Source organism: Nerophis ophidion, linkage group LG03 (assembly GCF_033978795.1).
Source record: "Nerophis ophidion isolate RoL-2023_Sa linkage group LG03, RoL_Noph_v1.0, whole genome shotgun sequence".
In the NCBI taxonomy this organism is placed as follows: Eukaryota; Metazoa; Chordata; class Actinopteri; order Syngnathiformes; family Syngnathidae; genus Nerophis; species Nerophis ophidion.
In genome coordinates this window covers 21,068,559-21,084,724 of record NC_084613.1, presented here as the reverse complement: position 1 = coordinate 21,084,724, position 16,166 = coordinate 21,068,559, and the positions used below count along the sequence as shown (strand labels likewise).

Sequence of the window (16,166 nt, the reverse complement as noted above, 5' to 3'; positions counted from 1 at the left end):
TCACCGATGAGTCATTGAGTCTGTTTAACTGATTGGAGAGCTAACTTCCGCAGATGACTTCTGTTTTGTTTGATTAGCAGTTTTACTGCTATGTTATAGGTACCTTTTAGAAACACGTAAGGTATGTAAATAAAAAAAATTACTAAATATTTCTGTGTAAATAAATCATTTCACAACGTAAATCGCTGCGTACTATAGTCCATTTTTTTTTTGTTCAAAATTACGACGGATTATTAATCTACTTGTTCATTTACTGTTAATATCTGCTTACTTTATGTTTCAACATGTTCCGTCTACACTTTCTTAAAACGTAATAATCACTTATTTTTTTTTGTTTGACACTTTGCATAAGTTTTGGGTGATACTACAAATTTGGGCTTAAATCCAATACCAAGTAGTTACAGGGTCATATATTGATCATAATTAAAGTTCTCCTGTGTCCAGGGACATATTTTAGTTTATTAACAATAAAAAGAACAAAAGATTTAGTGATAATTAAAAATATCAATGTAAACATTGTTATATTAACAATACAGAGTTTTGTACTTGGTATCATCACAGTTGTTTACATTCAGGAGCACTAGCTCGCTGTTAGCAGTGAGCTATTGTATCCTCCTACGGTGTGTAGTGAAGCATGTTTAGCTATTCCTCGTCCTACAGGGATGATACCTTTGAGAAACTTACTTTATTTGTTGCCATGGAGGTAAGGATTAGTGATTTAGAAGTAGCTAAATCTCTGCCGACTGCGGATGGACGTTAGCCGCTAGGTAGCTAGCCATGTCTTAAATCACCTTTTCCAGAGTGGCGCCTCACCGTTTATAGTTTTAACTTTATTGTTAGTTTTTATCAACATCCACAGAAATGACTTTGGGCTCCAAATTTGATGATGAAAAAAGTAGTTGACCATGTATGTCGACTTAAGCGAGCACTTTTAAAGAAGAAGAAAAGACTAGACCCAGACTCGATGAGTTTGACAACTTGAGCATGTTTCGCCGCACCCCAGTTGAGTTAAGTTGAGAGCATTTTTACTCGAAAAGAAATATTCTACCACATGTGTTGTCTGGCGTTACAGATACTTGAACGCTGTCTCCAAAATGTTGGCGTAGCGCTTTTTATGGATTAATGACCGGGACCCTCCCTCTTGTGCCGTAATATGCGCTGCCGACACGCGGCGTACACTGTAGCGTGTTCCAAAATATCGGCACTTTTCCAGCACACTACAACTCGTGATTTATGAGCTGGCAACAAACGTTTACAGCTTTTCTTCCACCCCCCTTTTTCTCCACGTGGAAGTGGTATTGCTTAAGAATGACGTAAGGTTCCAGGCCTCAATTTGGGGTTGACATCAGGCTGAAGGTCAGTTGCGGCTGGATGGAAGTAAGTGAGGACGTTCATTTTAAACTACGTTGGATGTTTTGTGGGCCAAATGCTTTCAACTCACGTGAGGAACGACCACAAGTTTTTGCTGCTGTGTTACAGTGCTGTACCTCACTGTATGATTATTAACGCAATTATAAGTACATGTTCTTTTTTCATTTTTTCCAAATATCATTAACTCAATCATAATTACATGTTTTTATTTTATTTTTTTCAAGTATTATTAACTCAATTATAATTACTTGTTCATTTTAAATTTTTTTCAAGTATCATTAACTCAATTATAATTACATTTTTTTATTGTATTTTTAAGAACATCCATGGCTTAAAGATCTACCAAGTGAGTAAGAAGTGCCTGTTGGGAGCAGAAGCAACACAACGCACAAGTGTTACACCTGGTGAGACGCAGGAGGTGCCAGGCCCAGAGCCACCACATAGTGCCCAGAACCTCCATGTGTTGCAAACTAATCGCTCGAGCATCAAGTCTGAGCAGAAGCAGATCAAGTGGCCCGCAACTAGCATGACCTCACTCTGGAAGCAATTCGCTGACAATGTCGACCAAATTCTGGAGACAATGGCGAAGGGAGAAGCCGACGGGAAGCAACAAGCTATGACAACGGTTATTGTCAGCATCGCAGCTGAATGGTTAGGCGAGGAGGAGATGAGAACTCCTAAACCAAAAACTCAAAGAACCACAGACCTGTAAGGATCCACAACATTAGGCAGGAGATGAAAGCTTTGAAGTTCCAGTACAAGGCGACAGAACATGAGGAGCACACTGGCCTTGTGCAGCTGATGTGCATCCTCGGAAAAAGATCAGAATTCTCCATCGGGCAAAGTGGCATTGGAGGCGGTGACGCGAGAGGGCAGGTAAACGTGCTGCTTTCATCACTAACCCCTTCAAGTTCATGGAGGATTTGCTGGGACAGAAGCGCAGTGGAAAGACATTGATCAACATCTGAAGCAGACGTAAAGAGTGACAACCTCATAGAACCCTCTGAACCAGAAGTGCAGTTTGACATGTTGGAGCAGCAGCTCAAAGAAGTTAGAGAGGTTGTCTGCAGAGCAAGGGCAAGCTCTGCACCGGGACCGAGTGGCACATCATACAATGTTTATAAGAACTTTCCCAAACTCCTGCTGCATTTGTGGAAAATCCTACGAGTCTCCTGGAGAAGGGGGAGGATCCCTCAGCAATGGCTAGTGGCGAAAGGGGTCTGGATCCCAAAGGAGGAAAACTCCACTCAGCTAGACCAGCTCCGCATCATCTCCCTGCTGTGTGTTGAGGTAAAGGTTTCCTTCAGCGCTGTCTCCAAGCAACTATGTACCTATTTGGCAAAGAACACCTACATCGATACATCTGTCCAGAAAGGCGGCATTTCAGGAATGTCAGAATGTATGAAGCATACCAGTGTGGTGACGCAGCTCATTCGAGAGGCTCGAGAGAACAAGGGCAACCTATGTGGCTTGACCTTGCAAATGCATTTGGCTCCATTCTGCACAAGCTTGTTCAACTCACTCTGATGAAACATCATGTACCCAGCAGGTGCAGAGACCTCATTGTTGATTACTACAGCAATTTCAGGATGAGGGTCTCTTACGGAGAAACTACATCCAGTTGTCACAAGGTGGAGATTGGTATCATCACAGGGTGTACTATGTCTGTGACACTGTTCTCACTAACCATGAACATGCTCACCAAGTCCGCTGAACTGGAGTGCAGAGGGCCCGGCAAAAATTCCAGACAAAGGCAACCACCCGTCAGGGCATTCATGGATGACCTCACAGTCACGACAGAATCAATCTCAGGCTGCCGTTGGATTCTGAAGGGACTTGAAAAGTTGGTGGAGTGGGCCCGGCTGCGTTTCAGACCTACCAAATCCAGATCAATGGTGCTGAAGAAGGGGAAGGTGGAGGACAAGTTCCGGTTTAACATCATAGGCACAGCTATCCCAACTATCTCAGAGAAGCCAGTCAAGAGCCTGGAGCAAGGTTTTTGACTGCTCTATGAGGACACAACATCCATCCAGTCGACATGCGCTGATTTGAATGGCTGGCTGAAATTCGTGGACAAGTCAGGCCTATCTGGGAAGTTTAAAGCCTGGATTTACCACCATAGCATTCTTCCCAGGATCCCGTGGCCCCCCTCGTCTACTCTTTCCCTATCTCGACAGTTGAGATCCTAGAGCGGAGGGTCAGCAACCACTTCCGGAGATGGCTAGGACTATCTAAGAGCCTGAGTAACATTGCATTCTACGGGAGCAGCAACAAACTGCAGTTGTCCTTCAAATCCTTGGAGGAGGAATTTAAGGTAACTAGAGCCAGAGATGTGGTTCAATATAGGGATTCAAGTGATCTGATAGTGGCCAAAGCAGGGATCCAAGTGAGGACTAGCAAAGGAAGCAGTTCAAGAGGCAGATGCAAGGCTGCAACACAGTGGCGTGGTTGGAGAATAGTCACACAGGGTTGAGCTGGGCTAGGATCCTTTCCAACTCCCCAACCGAACACCAGGGGGTAGAAAGGCGGACGTCTTGTTCAGGATGAGGTGAGAGCAGCAGTGGAGTAGATGAGAATTTGCCAGGCTGTTGGAATGAAGCAACAGGGAGCTTGGACAAGATAGGAGAAGGCGGTTGAGAGGAGAGTGACCTGAGCTGAGCTTTGGAAAGCCGAGCCGTAACGCATCAAATCTCTCATTCAGGCAGTGTATAATGTTCTCCCAAGCCCTTCAAACCTGCACACATTGGGCATAGCAGAGACAGCAGCGAGGAACCCTGGAACACATCCTCAGTTGCTGTACAAAGGCACTTAGAGATGGAAGGTACAGGTGGAGGCATGACCAAGTCCGTAAGACCATCACAGTTACTGCAGGACTGGCATGAGAAAAACAGTTCCACCACAACAAGAAAACCATTGCTTTTGTCAGAGCTGGGGACACGCCAACTCCTGCCAGAAGAAGAACATCCTGTCATCTGCAATAGACTGGCAGTTGTTGGTGGACCTTGAAAACCAGCTGAAGTTCCCTAGCCATATCGCAGTCACCACCCTGCAACCAGACATTGTCCTTGTGTTTGAGTCCACCAAACACGATGTGTTGTGGAGCTGACAGTCCCGTGGGAAGATCGCCCGGAAGAGCCTTCGAGAGGAAGCTCTCCAAGTATGCAGGACTGGTCAGTGACTGTCAACAGGCTGGTTGGAGAGCGAGGTGTTTTCCTGTGGAAGTTGGATGCAGAGGATTTGCAGCCCATTCATTGGTCAGAGCCTTCAGCAGTTTAGGCATCGATGGAGAGAGAAAGAGGAGAGCCATCCGCAGTACCACTGAAGCGGCAGAAAGGGCCTCGAGATGGTTGTGGCTACAAAGAGGAGATCCTTGGACTCATGGTAGAAAGCTAGCCGTCTGGACACAAGCCAGGGGATTTGTAAAGTACTTTTACCTCATATGCACCCTCACTGGCATCGCACCCTGTCCCCCAGGGGCCCGCTCTATTATTTGAGAAGGACTGCATTATGTGAATCACAGCTTTATTTATTTACAAGAACCTTTTTTATAATCTATTTACTGACAAATGTATGTATTTATTTTTCCACTGTTTGTGTTATACTGTAGATCGAGTACAAACAAATTGCTACGAAACAGAAAGGGTTCAGACTAAATAAACTCTGCTTCTTCCTACTCCTTTATGGACATGCTGTAATGAGAAACTGGAAATATGTGGCGTACCATATTGTAACTGTCCGAAATAAACAAATACCATTACCATCATCAAAACGGCTTGAACGGTCTGTGAAACAAAATCCATGCAAAATCTTGACCAAATCACCACCATTACATATTATGTTGACTACAAAGGAAAAATATCATAATATGACCACTTGAAGATATGTGGTCTTTTTTTTAAACAGCCCACAGTAGTATTTATGTTGTCTATACTCATGCTTACTATCAATGTACTTGTACATGTACTTCTTTTACTTGATTATTAGACACTGATTATTAAGCCAGACATAGTTTACAATTTATTTTGTAATCAATTAATTAATTCAACTTACATTACTAGATTTTCCGTGAACTATGAATATATTTGACCATTTTTAACTAGACTGAAAAAGAATCTGTGTCTTATTGTGCTTTTATACTGTATATGTACTGTTATTCAGGTATTGCTAATTATTACCACAATGAAGACGTAGCAGAGCTTTTTGTAATTTTAAATTAGATTAATAGATTAAGATAGATCATTAGTTTTTCAATTAATGTTATATCGTTTTGGAATTTGGTTTTTAAACATTTTAGTGAATTTTTGACATATACAGAACAAAAAACATGCATCAGTCAAACAAGTACAAACAACTGCACACCTGAGTGTCCCCAACACGGTGCCGCGATACACAACAGCAGGCAAAAAGCTCATCAATTATTAACCTTTTAATTACTTTTCAATCGGGGTTATATATTTTTACATTTTGAATTCAATTATTTTTTAATTATTAAAAAAAAAAGCATTTCATGGAAGCTGCTTTTATACCCAATCATGGCACCCAACTGTTCCCAATTAGCCTGCACACCTGTGGGATGTTCCAATTAAGTGTTTGATGAGCATTCCTCAACTTTATCAGTATTTATTGCCACCTTTCCCAACTTCTTTGTCACGTGTTGCTGCCATCGAATTCTAAAGTTAATGATTATTTGACAAAAAAAAAAAGGTTTATCAGTTTGAACATCAAAAATGTTGTCTTTGTAGCATATTCAACTGAATATGGGTTGAAAATGATTTGCAAATCATTGTATTCCGTTTATATTTACATCCAACACAATTTCCTAACTGATATGGAAACGGGGTTTGTACTATTATTACTACTATTCTTTTGTATGTTGCCCACGTAAATTTTATTTGACCCTTTTTGTATTAATATCGTTATTTTGTATTATTCTCTTTAAGATTACATGTCTTGTTAGTGTCAATAGTAGTGTGTGTGTTTGTGTATGTACTTTTTCTTTCTTTCCTTTTAAACTGGTCCAGTAAAACACTTTGTGTTGCCGCTGTATGAAAAGTGTTGTACAAATAAAGTTTTGATTGATTTTGAATATTTTTGGCAAACAGTTTTTTCCATACAGAACCGTCCTTTGATTATATATATTTAAAAAAATATTTACTATTCAAATTGCTGTTGTAGTTTATTCCATGATCTACACAATATAACTTAAATTACATAATTGGGGTGGTTTAAAAGCAGTAAAAGCTCTTTGGATAACTGTGAACATGCCTCATAAAAAATCCCCATTTGTTTACAATAGAGGACTTCCTTCTGTTGTGCCAGCTTCCAGCGAGAGGAACAGAAATGGAGGTTGCACATTGCAAGAATTCCTGCTCTGAAATGTTTACATGTGGTATTATGGGCAACAGGTGGAACGACATCTCATTTGTTGCGTTTGTTTTGGAACATTGCCTGTATATTGGCCTCTGCAGATATGCACTTTGTAGAAGAGTACTGTACATTTTTTTATGAGTCAGCCACTCCATGAGTCCATGTGCGTGTTCTTCACTTTGATTACTTGAGAGCCCAAAGGGAACGGCACTTTGTTAAAGAGTACTGTACATTTTTTTATGAGTCAGCCACTCCATGAGTCCATGTGCGTGTTCTTCACTTTGATTACTTGAGAGCCCAAAGGGAACGGTGCGTGCATCTGTATCATTTATACTGTGAGGCTTTCCCCTGACAGTTTGTCTATGTTTTAGTTTTTTCCTCTGCATTTGTCTGTTTCCTCTGTTTAGTATCTCCTGCCCTTAGTTCCTGTCTAGTGCTCTTATTTTGTCAGCTTCCTGTCTTGTTCCCTGAGTGCTGTGTTCCTCCTCAGCTGCGGGTGATTGGCACCTCGCCACACCGGTTGCCAATCAGCCTGCTCCTATTTTTACCTGCTTTGTCTTGTGTCAGTTGCTGGATCATTGTATTGTCTTGTCGATGTCACGTCTAGTCGCTCTTGTGATGTGTTACCGCTCCTGTCCTGTCGTACCTTGTCTTTGCAGCGTAGCGGTAAGCTATATTCAGTTGATGTTTGTAGCTTACTGTTTTTTTGTTCCCTGCTTCCGTTTTATTTTTCATTATACAAGTACGACTTCTGTTTGCCTGTTGGCTACCCACTAGCTTCCACGCTAAGCTCCTGTTCGTTATTTTCTAGCTCCCAGGCTAGCTCCTTTTGTTTGATTATCCGCCTCGTGTACGCTTTGTGTTTGTACTCTTTGGGTTTTGTTTTTGTCTTAGTATTTAATTAAATCATGTTTTCACATTCCATGCCTGCCTCCATCTCTGCATCTTGGGGTTTGTTACCAAATATCCATGACATATACGCGATTAACAAATATAGTGGGGAGTACACAACTTTAATAGGCGACATTTGCCACAAAAGGCCGAGAAAGGACGGTGGAGTATCACAACTTAACCTCCGTCACCCTGTTAAATATACAAAATCCTTAAGAATAGAAGTAAAACTCAAGTTTTTTTTCATCTTAGTGACATCCGTTTGTATAGGGTGGGGCACTTCCACACATGCCCCTAATTAAAAATAAATGGATGCGCTGGGGAATAAGCGGTAGAAAATGAATGGATGGATGGAATGCGCTAGACACAATTTTTTGCAGTAGATTTTCTTAAAGTACTGTAAATGTTTTTCCTTCCTTCACTATCAGTCAGAGTCCTGCCACCTTCAGAAGTTTTCTGATGACTCTGCGATAGTGGGGTGTATCGAGGATGGTGATGATGAGGAATACAGGGCACTGGTGGAGGACTTTGTCACATGGTGTGGAAAGAACCACCTCCAGCTCAATGTGACGAAGACCAAGGAGCTGGTTGTGAACCTGTGAAGGAGGAGGAGTACTCCGGCAATCCCTGTTTCCATCAGGGGCGTCGATGTGGAGATGGTTGAGGATTATAAATACCTCAGAGAGCACATCGACAACAAAACACGCTGAGACCATCTACAAAAAGGGACAGAGCCGCCTCTACTTCCTCAGGAGGCTAGGATCCTTCAACGTCTGTACAAAGATGTTGAAGATGTTCTACGAGTCGGTGTTGGCGGGCACCTTCTTGTACGCCATGGCTTGCTGGGGCAGCGGGCTGAGAGCGAGGTACACATACAGACTGGACAAGTTGGTAGAGAAGGCCAGTAACGTGGTGGGAGTGGAGCTAGACTCTCCGGCGGTGGTGTCAGAGAGGAGAAGTCTAGCAAAACTCCTAGCCATTATGGACAACACCTCCCACCCACTATACTCGGACCTTGCGGAGGGAATGAGCATGTTCAATGGAAGGCTCAGACTCCCAAAATATAACACGGAACGACACAGGAGGTCCTTCATACCGACAGCCATCAGACTGTATAATGCATACGTTCCTTCTTGACTGCCCTTACATGTAAATGTAGAATATATGTAGAATATATTTATATTATTCATATCTTATATATATAATATATGTTATATATTATTTATTATTTATTGTGAGCAAACTGTGGTGCTGAATTTCCCCCAGGGATCAATAAAGTACTTTCTATGCTATTCTATTCATACAATTTGGAAGCCTCTTGTCGCTGGGCACAATTCCTCGTCAGAGAACCGAGCAAGGACAGGAAGTAAAGTACACACTAAAAATTAACCTTAAACATGCGTACCAGATGGCACATTTTTTTTTTTTCCTGAGATGACAAGAACATATTAACATGTTTTTATTATTTTTTTCTCTCTGGCCCTCATCGAGGGTGGACGCTCCCCCTTACCTCTCCCTTATCTCTCCTGCTTGCTTCTTTGTCTTGTCTTGTCTTAACTTTCCTTTTGCCTCTTTTTGCACTGCTCTCCAAATATCCTGGCTTCGAGACTCTCCCGAAAGACGGTGTGGTGAAGACACAACAGACTCCCTTCTTGTCTCTCATGGACACACACCTGTTGTTGTTGAATTTGGACTAGCGACTGCAATACATCAAGGCCGCGGAACAGAGACACACTACGGGCTTACACACACACTTCCACAAAAATATACGCCACACATACACACTCCATCGCCCCCAACCCAACGCCCTCGACGCAAATCCAATAGGGGTGATGAATGGATGGTCAGCGCCTGAGAGCTGCGGCCTACCACCATCACCTTGAACTACCTTCCCTCTGTTGTTAGATATCTCGAGATGTATGTTGTAATATCTATATGTGCTTTGCTGTGGAGGTTTTTTCCCACTCCAGACTGGGCCCCCTTAGGAGCCCAGTGTAGATTGTATTTTTTTTACTCATCCTTCCCCAGCATTTACCTTTTTCCCATCTTTTACGGGGCGCCTTATGGCAACCCATCAGCATTCTTGTTCTGTAACCCTGTACACTGTTTGTTTGTCTAACCTTGAACAGGTTTGTGTTAAAAACAAAGTTTTGTTGTACTTGTGCAATGACAATAAAGACCTATCCTATCCAACATATGTAGGGATACATTTTAATTCAAGCAAATTGATTTCACGATGCCCCTAATAGTGCCTGTTAGCAAAAACAAAATCGTTTCCATCAAAGTTGTTTATGGTGGGGCAGTGTCCCATTTGCCCCCGGTGGCGCAAAATCACAAACAGGGAAATACTGCTCCATTTGTCCTGCAAAGGTTGTTTATAACTGACGGTTTATGTTTTCTCTTGCTTGCAATTTCACAGCCACCTGTTGCTAGGCAGAATGTGTTTTGCACACAGAACAGAGAATGCACAGGGAGATATGACAGGATGATGTTAGCATAAGGCAGTGCTTCTCAGTTATGTTCTCTTACAATCTCCACACTCTTCGCCGCAATGATAAATAGTATAAATTGTCTATAGAAATGTTATAAGTTCGCCTCTGCGTAATATTGTACTTATTAGCATTAAATAACAGAAAAGATTGAAAGTGCTTTAATTTGCCTTATTTAAACTATATATATATATATATATATATATATACACATATATATACATACAGTATGTATATATATATATACAGTATATATATATATGTATATATATATACATATATATATACAGTATATATATATATATATATATATATATATATATATATATATATAGTATACAAACCCCGTTTCCATATGAGTTGGGAAATTGTGTTAGATGTAAATATAAACGGAATACAATGATTTGCAAATCTTTTTCAACCCATATTCAATTGAATATGCTACAAAGACAACATACTTGATGTTCGAAACTGATAAACATTTTTTTTGTGTGCAAATAATCATTAACTTTAGAATTTGATGCCAGCAACACGTGACAAAGAAGTTGGGAAAGGTGGCAATTAATACTGATAAAGTTTAGGAATGCTCATCAAACACTTATTTTGAATATCCCACAGGTATGTTTGGGTATAAAAACAGCTTCCCAAAAAATTCTCAGTCTTTCACAAGAAAGGATGGGGCGAGGTACACCCTTTTTTCCAAGAAATTTAGGGATTTCAACATCTACGGTCCATAATATCATCAAAAGGTTCAGAGAAACTGGAGAAATCACTCCACGTAAGCGGCATGGCCGGAAACTAACATTGAATGACCATGCCCTTTGATCCCTCTGACAGCACTGTATCTAAAACCGACATCAATCTCTGAAGGACATTACCACATGGGCTCAGGAACACTTCAGAAAACCACTGTCACTAAATACAGTTGGTCGCTACATCTGTAAGTGCAAGTTAAAGCTCTACTATGCAAAGCAAAAGCCATTTATCAAACGCCACCGGCTTCTCTGGGCCCGAAATCATCTAAGATGGACTGATGCAAAGTGGAAATTGTTTTTACAAATATTCGACATGGTGTCATCCCATACTTGCCAACCCTCCCGGATTTTCCGGGAGACTCCCGAAATTCAGCGCCTCTCCCGAAAACCACACGGGAAAAATTTTCTCCCGAAAATCTCCCGAAATTCAGGCGGAGCTGGAGGCCACGGCCCTTCCAGCTACATGCGGACCTCACTCAGTAATGTTGTGACCCTCTTAAACAGGACAATACTGCCATCTACTGTACATAGAATAGAATAGAATAGAATAGAATAGAATAGAATAGAATAAACATACTTTATTGATCCCTGGGGGAAATTCAGCACCACAGTTTGCTCACAATAAACAATGATAATAATAAATAATGTAATATATATAATATGTTATGTATATAATATATTATATATGAATAATATAAATATATTCGACATATATTCTACATTAAAGTGCAGTCAAGGAAATTGCATTAGGGATCTGTTCTGAAGCCCACTGTAAAGAGACGTAACTTCATCACGTCGCCTGGTTATTGATTCCAACCAAATATATTACACCATCGACGAGCAAAATTAAGAAATACGCTTGCAAGTTCCAAAACGAATGGAAACAAGAATTTCAGTTCATCCAGGAGAGTTCGAAGGGGCAGGGGTATGTTGCCTGTAAATTTTGGATAGCTAGACTTCTCCATTGAACACGGTGGTCGAACGGATATACTCTGTCATTAACGGTCAGCAAAGCACAAAGCGTCTGCAGCGTAGCATCGTTCACAACCCAGTATAATGGGTCACCTCGCAAAATGGAGACCCGATGGTGTAACTTATGCTGAGACAAAGATGGCTATGCTGATAGCTGGAAGCAACATCCCGTTCTCATTTGCGGATGTCTACAACAAATCCAAGAAGGATATGTTCCCGGATTCGGAGATCGCTCGCCAATACACAAATGGCAGAACAAAGGTTACTCAAATAGTGAAAGGTAAGTGTTGTTGTTTTTTTTTAGTAACCAGCAAGCACAGTACAGTTAGTAGAACAACTGTGTTTTTATTCCTGTGTATTTGATAGGTGCCGTCGGAAATTCAACTATTTTTCTTAATTATATATATAATAAAATAAATATATATAGCTAGAATTCACTGAAAGTCAAGTATTCCATACATACATATATATATTTATATTATATATATATATATATATATATATATATATATATATATATATATATATATATATATATATATATATATATATATATATTTATATTTATATATATATATATATATATATATATATATACATATATATATATATATATATATATAAATCTTAGAGCTAAATCTTTCCCTGGTGTCTGTGTCGTCATCTCCCCTTAGTCAAACATAAAAAATACATTAGCATATAAATATATATTTTTTTATGCATATTCATTTCAATGATCAACCTTGATGATGTGTATTGGGAAAAACTATCATAGCAGTGCCCCACTTGCCCCTGGTAGTATAAAACAATCATTCGACATACCAAACAAAGAAATAGTTGCAATTGGTCAAAAAAGTGCAGAGCAGAAAAACAGTAACAAAAAGAGCACTCAAAAATAATTAAGGATGCACACTTTAAGTGTGAGGAATAGAAATAGCACACAGAAGTAACATTCAAGCCTGAGCCACAGGGAACAAGAAGCGTGAGTGGAGCCAAAGCCCAGGAGATGTACATGACTGGCGTATCTACTAGTGCCTGGTTAAGCGACTGGACAGCTTAAGCAGTCAAGAGGAAATTAGTTTTAGTTGTGCACGAAGGTGGCTATGCCCTGTGACCCACAAAACAGGTACTGACATTATAAGAAGATAGGTGGCAGCAGAGCTGCTAGATCATGACAGAAAAATTACTGCATACCACTTGCAAGTTTGTGGCCTCTTGTTGCAAGGCAGAAGTATTTGTACATAAAGAACGGAGAAAGGACAAAAGGATACATTTTAATTTATTCATATTCATTTCACCGATGAATCTTGATAATGCGCACTAGCAAAAACTATGTCAGTCGTAGTTGGTTATGATGGGGCAGTGCCCCACTTGCCCCTGGTGGCATAAAATCATTATCGTATGTAATGAACGAGAGTAAATTATAAATATCCATCTCGCAAATGGACCTCATAGGTAATAGAAAATAAAAAAACTAAACACTTTCTACATCTAAGTACCATCTGTTGGTAATGGTGGGGCAGTTCCTCACCTGCCCCTAATGTAAAATCATCATCCCAAATATATATTTGCTTTTCAATTGATCCTGCTGGGTACTGCTTCCACCTTGGAATACATGTGTTCCCTTGGTGATCGTTAACATTCCCAGCGTGGAACCACATCAATGGCCCTACAACCCGACCCCCAAAACAGTTTCGGTTGTGGATGTGACTTTTTGGAGTTTACCCGCGGATTCCTGGCTGCAACGTTCGATGAGAAACAGAGCAAATGTCTTCCAGATGTTCCAGCCGACGGCCCCCACTTGTGAAGCGTGCACGGGGTCCAAGAGCTGCGACCGTGATGAGGGAGAGCGCGTCTCCAGAAAACACATGGCGGGCGTTTGCGACCTCACGACCTGGAAAAAAAATTAAATTCTCCAAAAACAGGAGACCGTCGACGCTGACCACCAGAATCTCTGCAGACATTGTTTTCCTGCAGATCGAGGAGACTTCTGCTGCCTAAAGCTGAGGGAAAACAAACCGGAACGTGATCTCATGTTCCCAGACAAACGCACTGCAGATATATTTTCTTTGCTCGTGTTATAATTTCCTGCAAAGTCTGACCTGGCGACCTGGCTTCTGTCGGCAAAAAAGCCAACATCGCGTTCTCCCGTGAAGACCCCCGCTTCCACGCGGTTTCACGTCAATAATACCCGGGACACTGCCGAGGAAAAACACCAAGACGACTTTACGTCTTACAGAGGCGGAGTTGAGCAATTTACTTCCTGTCGTTAAAATCAGCGGAGTGTAAAGTGTAAAAATGAATAAGTAGCACACTCAAAACCCACTGTGGGACATGAATACACTCCCAAACTGACATCTTAGCTCAGAAACTTGACTACCCGGGTTGTCCCGATACCAATACTTTGGTACCGGTCCCAAAATGTAATTTGATACATTTCAAAATAAAGGGGACCCTTTTCATTGTTGGCTTATTTTAACAGAACATATATATTACAATAAACATGTTTTTTTTTTGCAATCAAAAAAGAAATTTGTCATTAAATAACATAGTGAACATACTAATTGTCTTTTTATAGAAAGTAAGCAAAGAAAAGCTCCTAATTTGGTTACTGACATATGCAATAACATATCGTCATTCCTCTATTTATTGTGATGGATTATTAATCTACTTGTTCATGTCCATGGTTCTCTGTCACAACTGGGCTTGGACATGGATTGTTTCTCGACGCAGATGAGGATCAGCACGAGCGAGGCGGGGACGTGAGTACATGACATTATTTTAATAAACAAACAAACAACAAAAAGCGCTCACAATGGAGATACAAAACTTGGCTACACAGTACAAACGTGAAACAAAAACACCTGCTCGATGGCATGAAATGGACATAAACTAAAGGACTTCGCACAAAAACAATTGGCTATGAACTATAAACAAAGACTTACTTGGACAAAATGAACAGCGTGGCAAGGCATGAAGCAAATAAACGAGGGCGTGAAGGAGGTGCAGCATGGGTAGCGTGTGTGAAGATCCCAGAATGAAGACAAGAAAAAGAGTGACTTAAGTAGCTATGATAATTAGTGAACACAGGTGTGAGGCTGAGGACAGGGACGTGACATGACAGGTGAAAAGTAATGAGTTGGCATGGAGACGAAAGCAAACCAGGAAGTGCCAAGACAACTTAAATGTCCAAAAAAACTAAACATAACCTGACCAAAACCAAAACATAAACTTACAGGCGTGACATTCTCGCCCGGAAAAGGGTGGAATGCCATCTCCGGGTTGGGGAGAAGACCCTGCCCAAAGTGGGGCAGTTCAAGTACCTCAGAGTCTTGTTCACGAGTGAGGGAAGAGTGGATCGTGAGATCGACAGGGGGATCGGTGCGGCGTCTTCAGTAATGCGGACGCTGTATCGATCCGTTGTGGTGAAGAAGGAGCCGAGCCGGAAGGCAAAGCTCTCAATTTACTGGTTGATCTACGTTCCCATCCTCACCTACGGTCATGAGCTTTGGGTTGTGACCGAAAGGATAAGATCACGCTTCAAGCGGCCGAAATGAGTTTCCTCCGCCGTGTGGCGGGGCTCTCCCTTAGAGATAGGGTGAGAAGCTCATCCATCCGGGGGAAGCTCAAAGTAAAGCCGTTGCTCCTCCACATGGAGAGGAGCCAGATGAGGTGGTTCGGGCATCTGGTCAGGATGCCACCTGACTGCTTCCCTGGGGAGGTGTTTAGGGCACGCCCGACCGGTAGGAGGCCACGGGGAAGACCCAGGACATGTTGGGAAGACTATGTCTCCTGGCTGGCTTGGGAACGGGAGGAGCTGGACAAAGTGGTTGGGGAGAGGGAAATCTGGGCTTCCCTGCTTAGGCAGCAGGACACACTGAATTTTTATGCAATTCTTTTCCTTCACTGAATTTCAATACAGTATTTTTTTCACACTGAAATGTTTGCACATTGACTTTTTTCAAAACTGAATTTCAATACAACTATTTTTACACTGAAAATGTATACACTGAATTTTTATACAACTATTTTTTAAACTGAATTTTTTTATGCAATGATTTTTCTCCACTGAAATTCAATACAATGGTCGTTTTCTTGTTGTTTCTTTTTACCCTGGCACCTTTGTCTGGAAACGGGCTGCATCAGCATATAATTTAAAGTCCAAGGATGATTCATCATGCAACAAATGTAAAGGTGCTTTTGCTAGCTTGTGCTGGAACGAAAACAGAGCACCGCTCTGAATGTTCTCGACAGGACTTACCAGGATCAGCTTCAAAGGGTTTTTGTCTCCTGGTTGTCAAGTGGTAGCACCTGTTTGCAC

The 16,166-nt window shown here is 41.3% G+C and overlaps 1 long non-coding RNA gene across 1 annotated transcript; it reads right to left on the bottom strand.

The window, feature by feature from the left end:
- Nucleotides 1–13,107: 13,107 nt before the first annotated feature.
- Nucleotides 13,108–14,200, bottom strand: LOC133548725 (uncharacterized). The gene is made up of 2 exons (XR_009805924.1): nt 13,948–14,200; nt 13,108–13,848 (listed from the first exon to the last, which is right to left on the bottom strand). It is a non-coding gene; the product is annotated as an uncharacterized LOC133548725 (long non-coding RNA).
- Nucleotides 14,201–16,166: the final 1,966 nt, after the last annotated feature.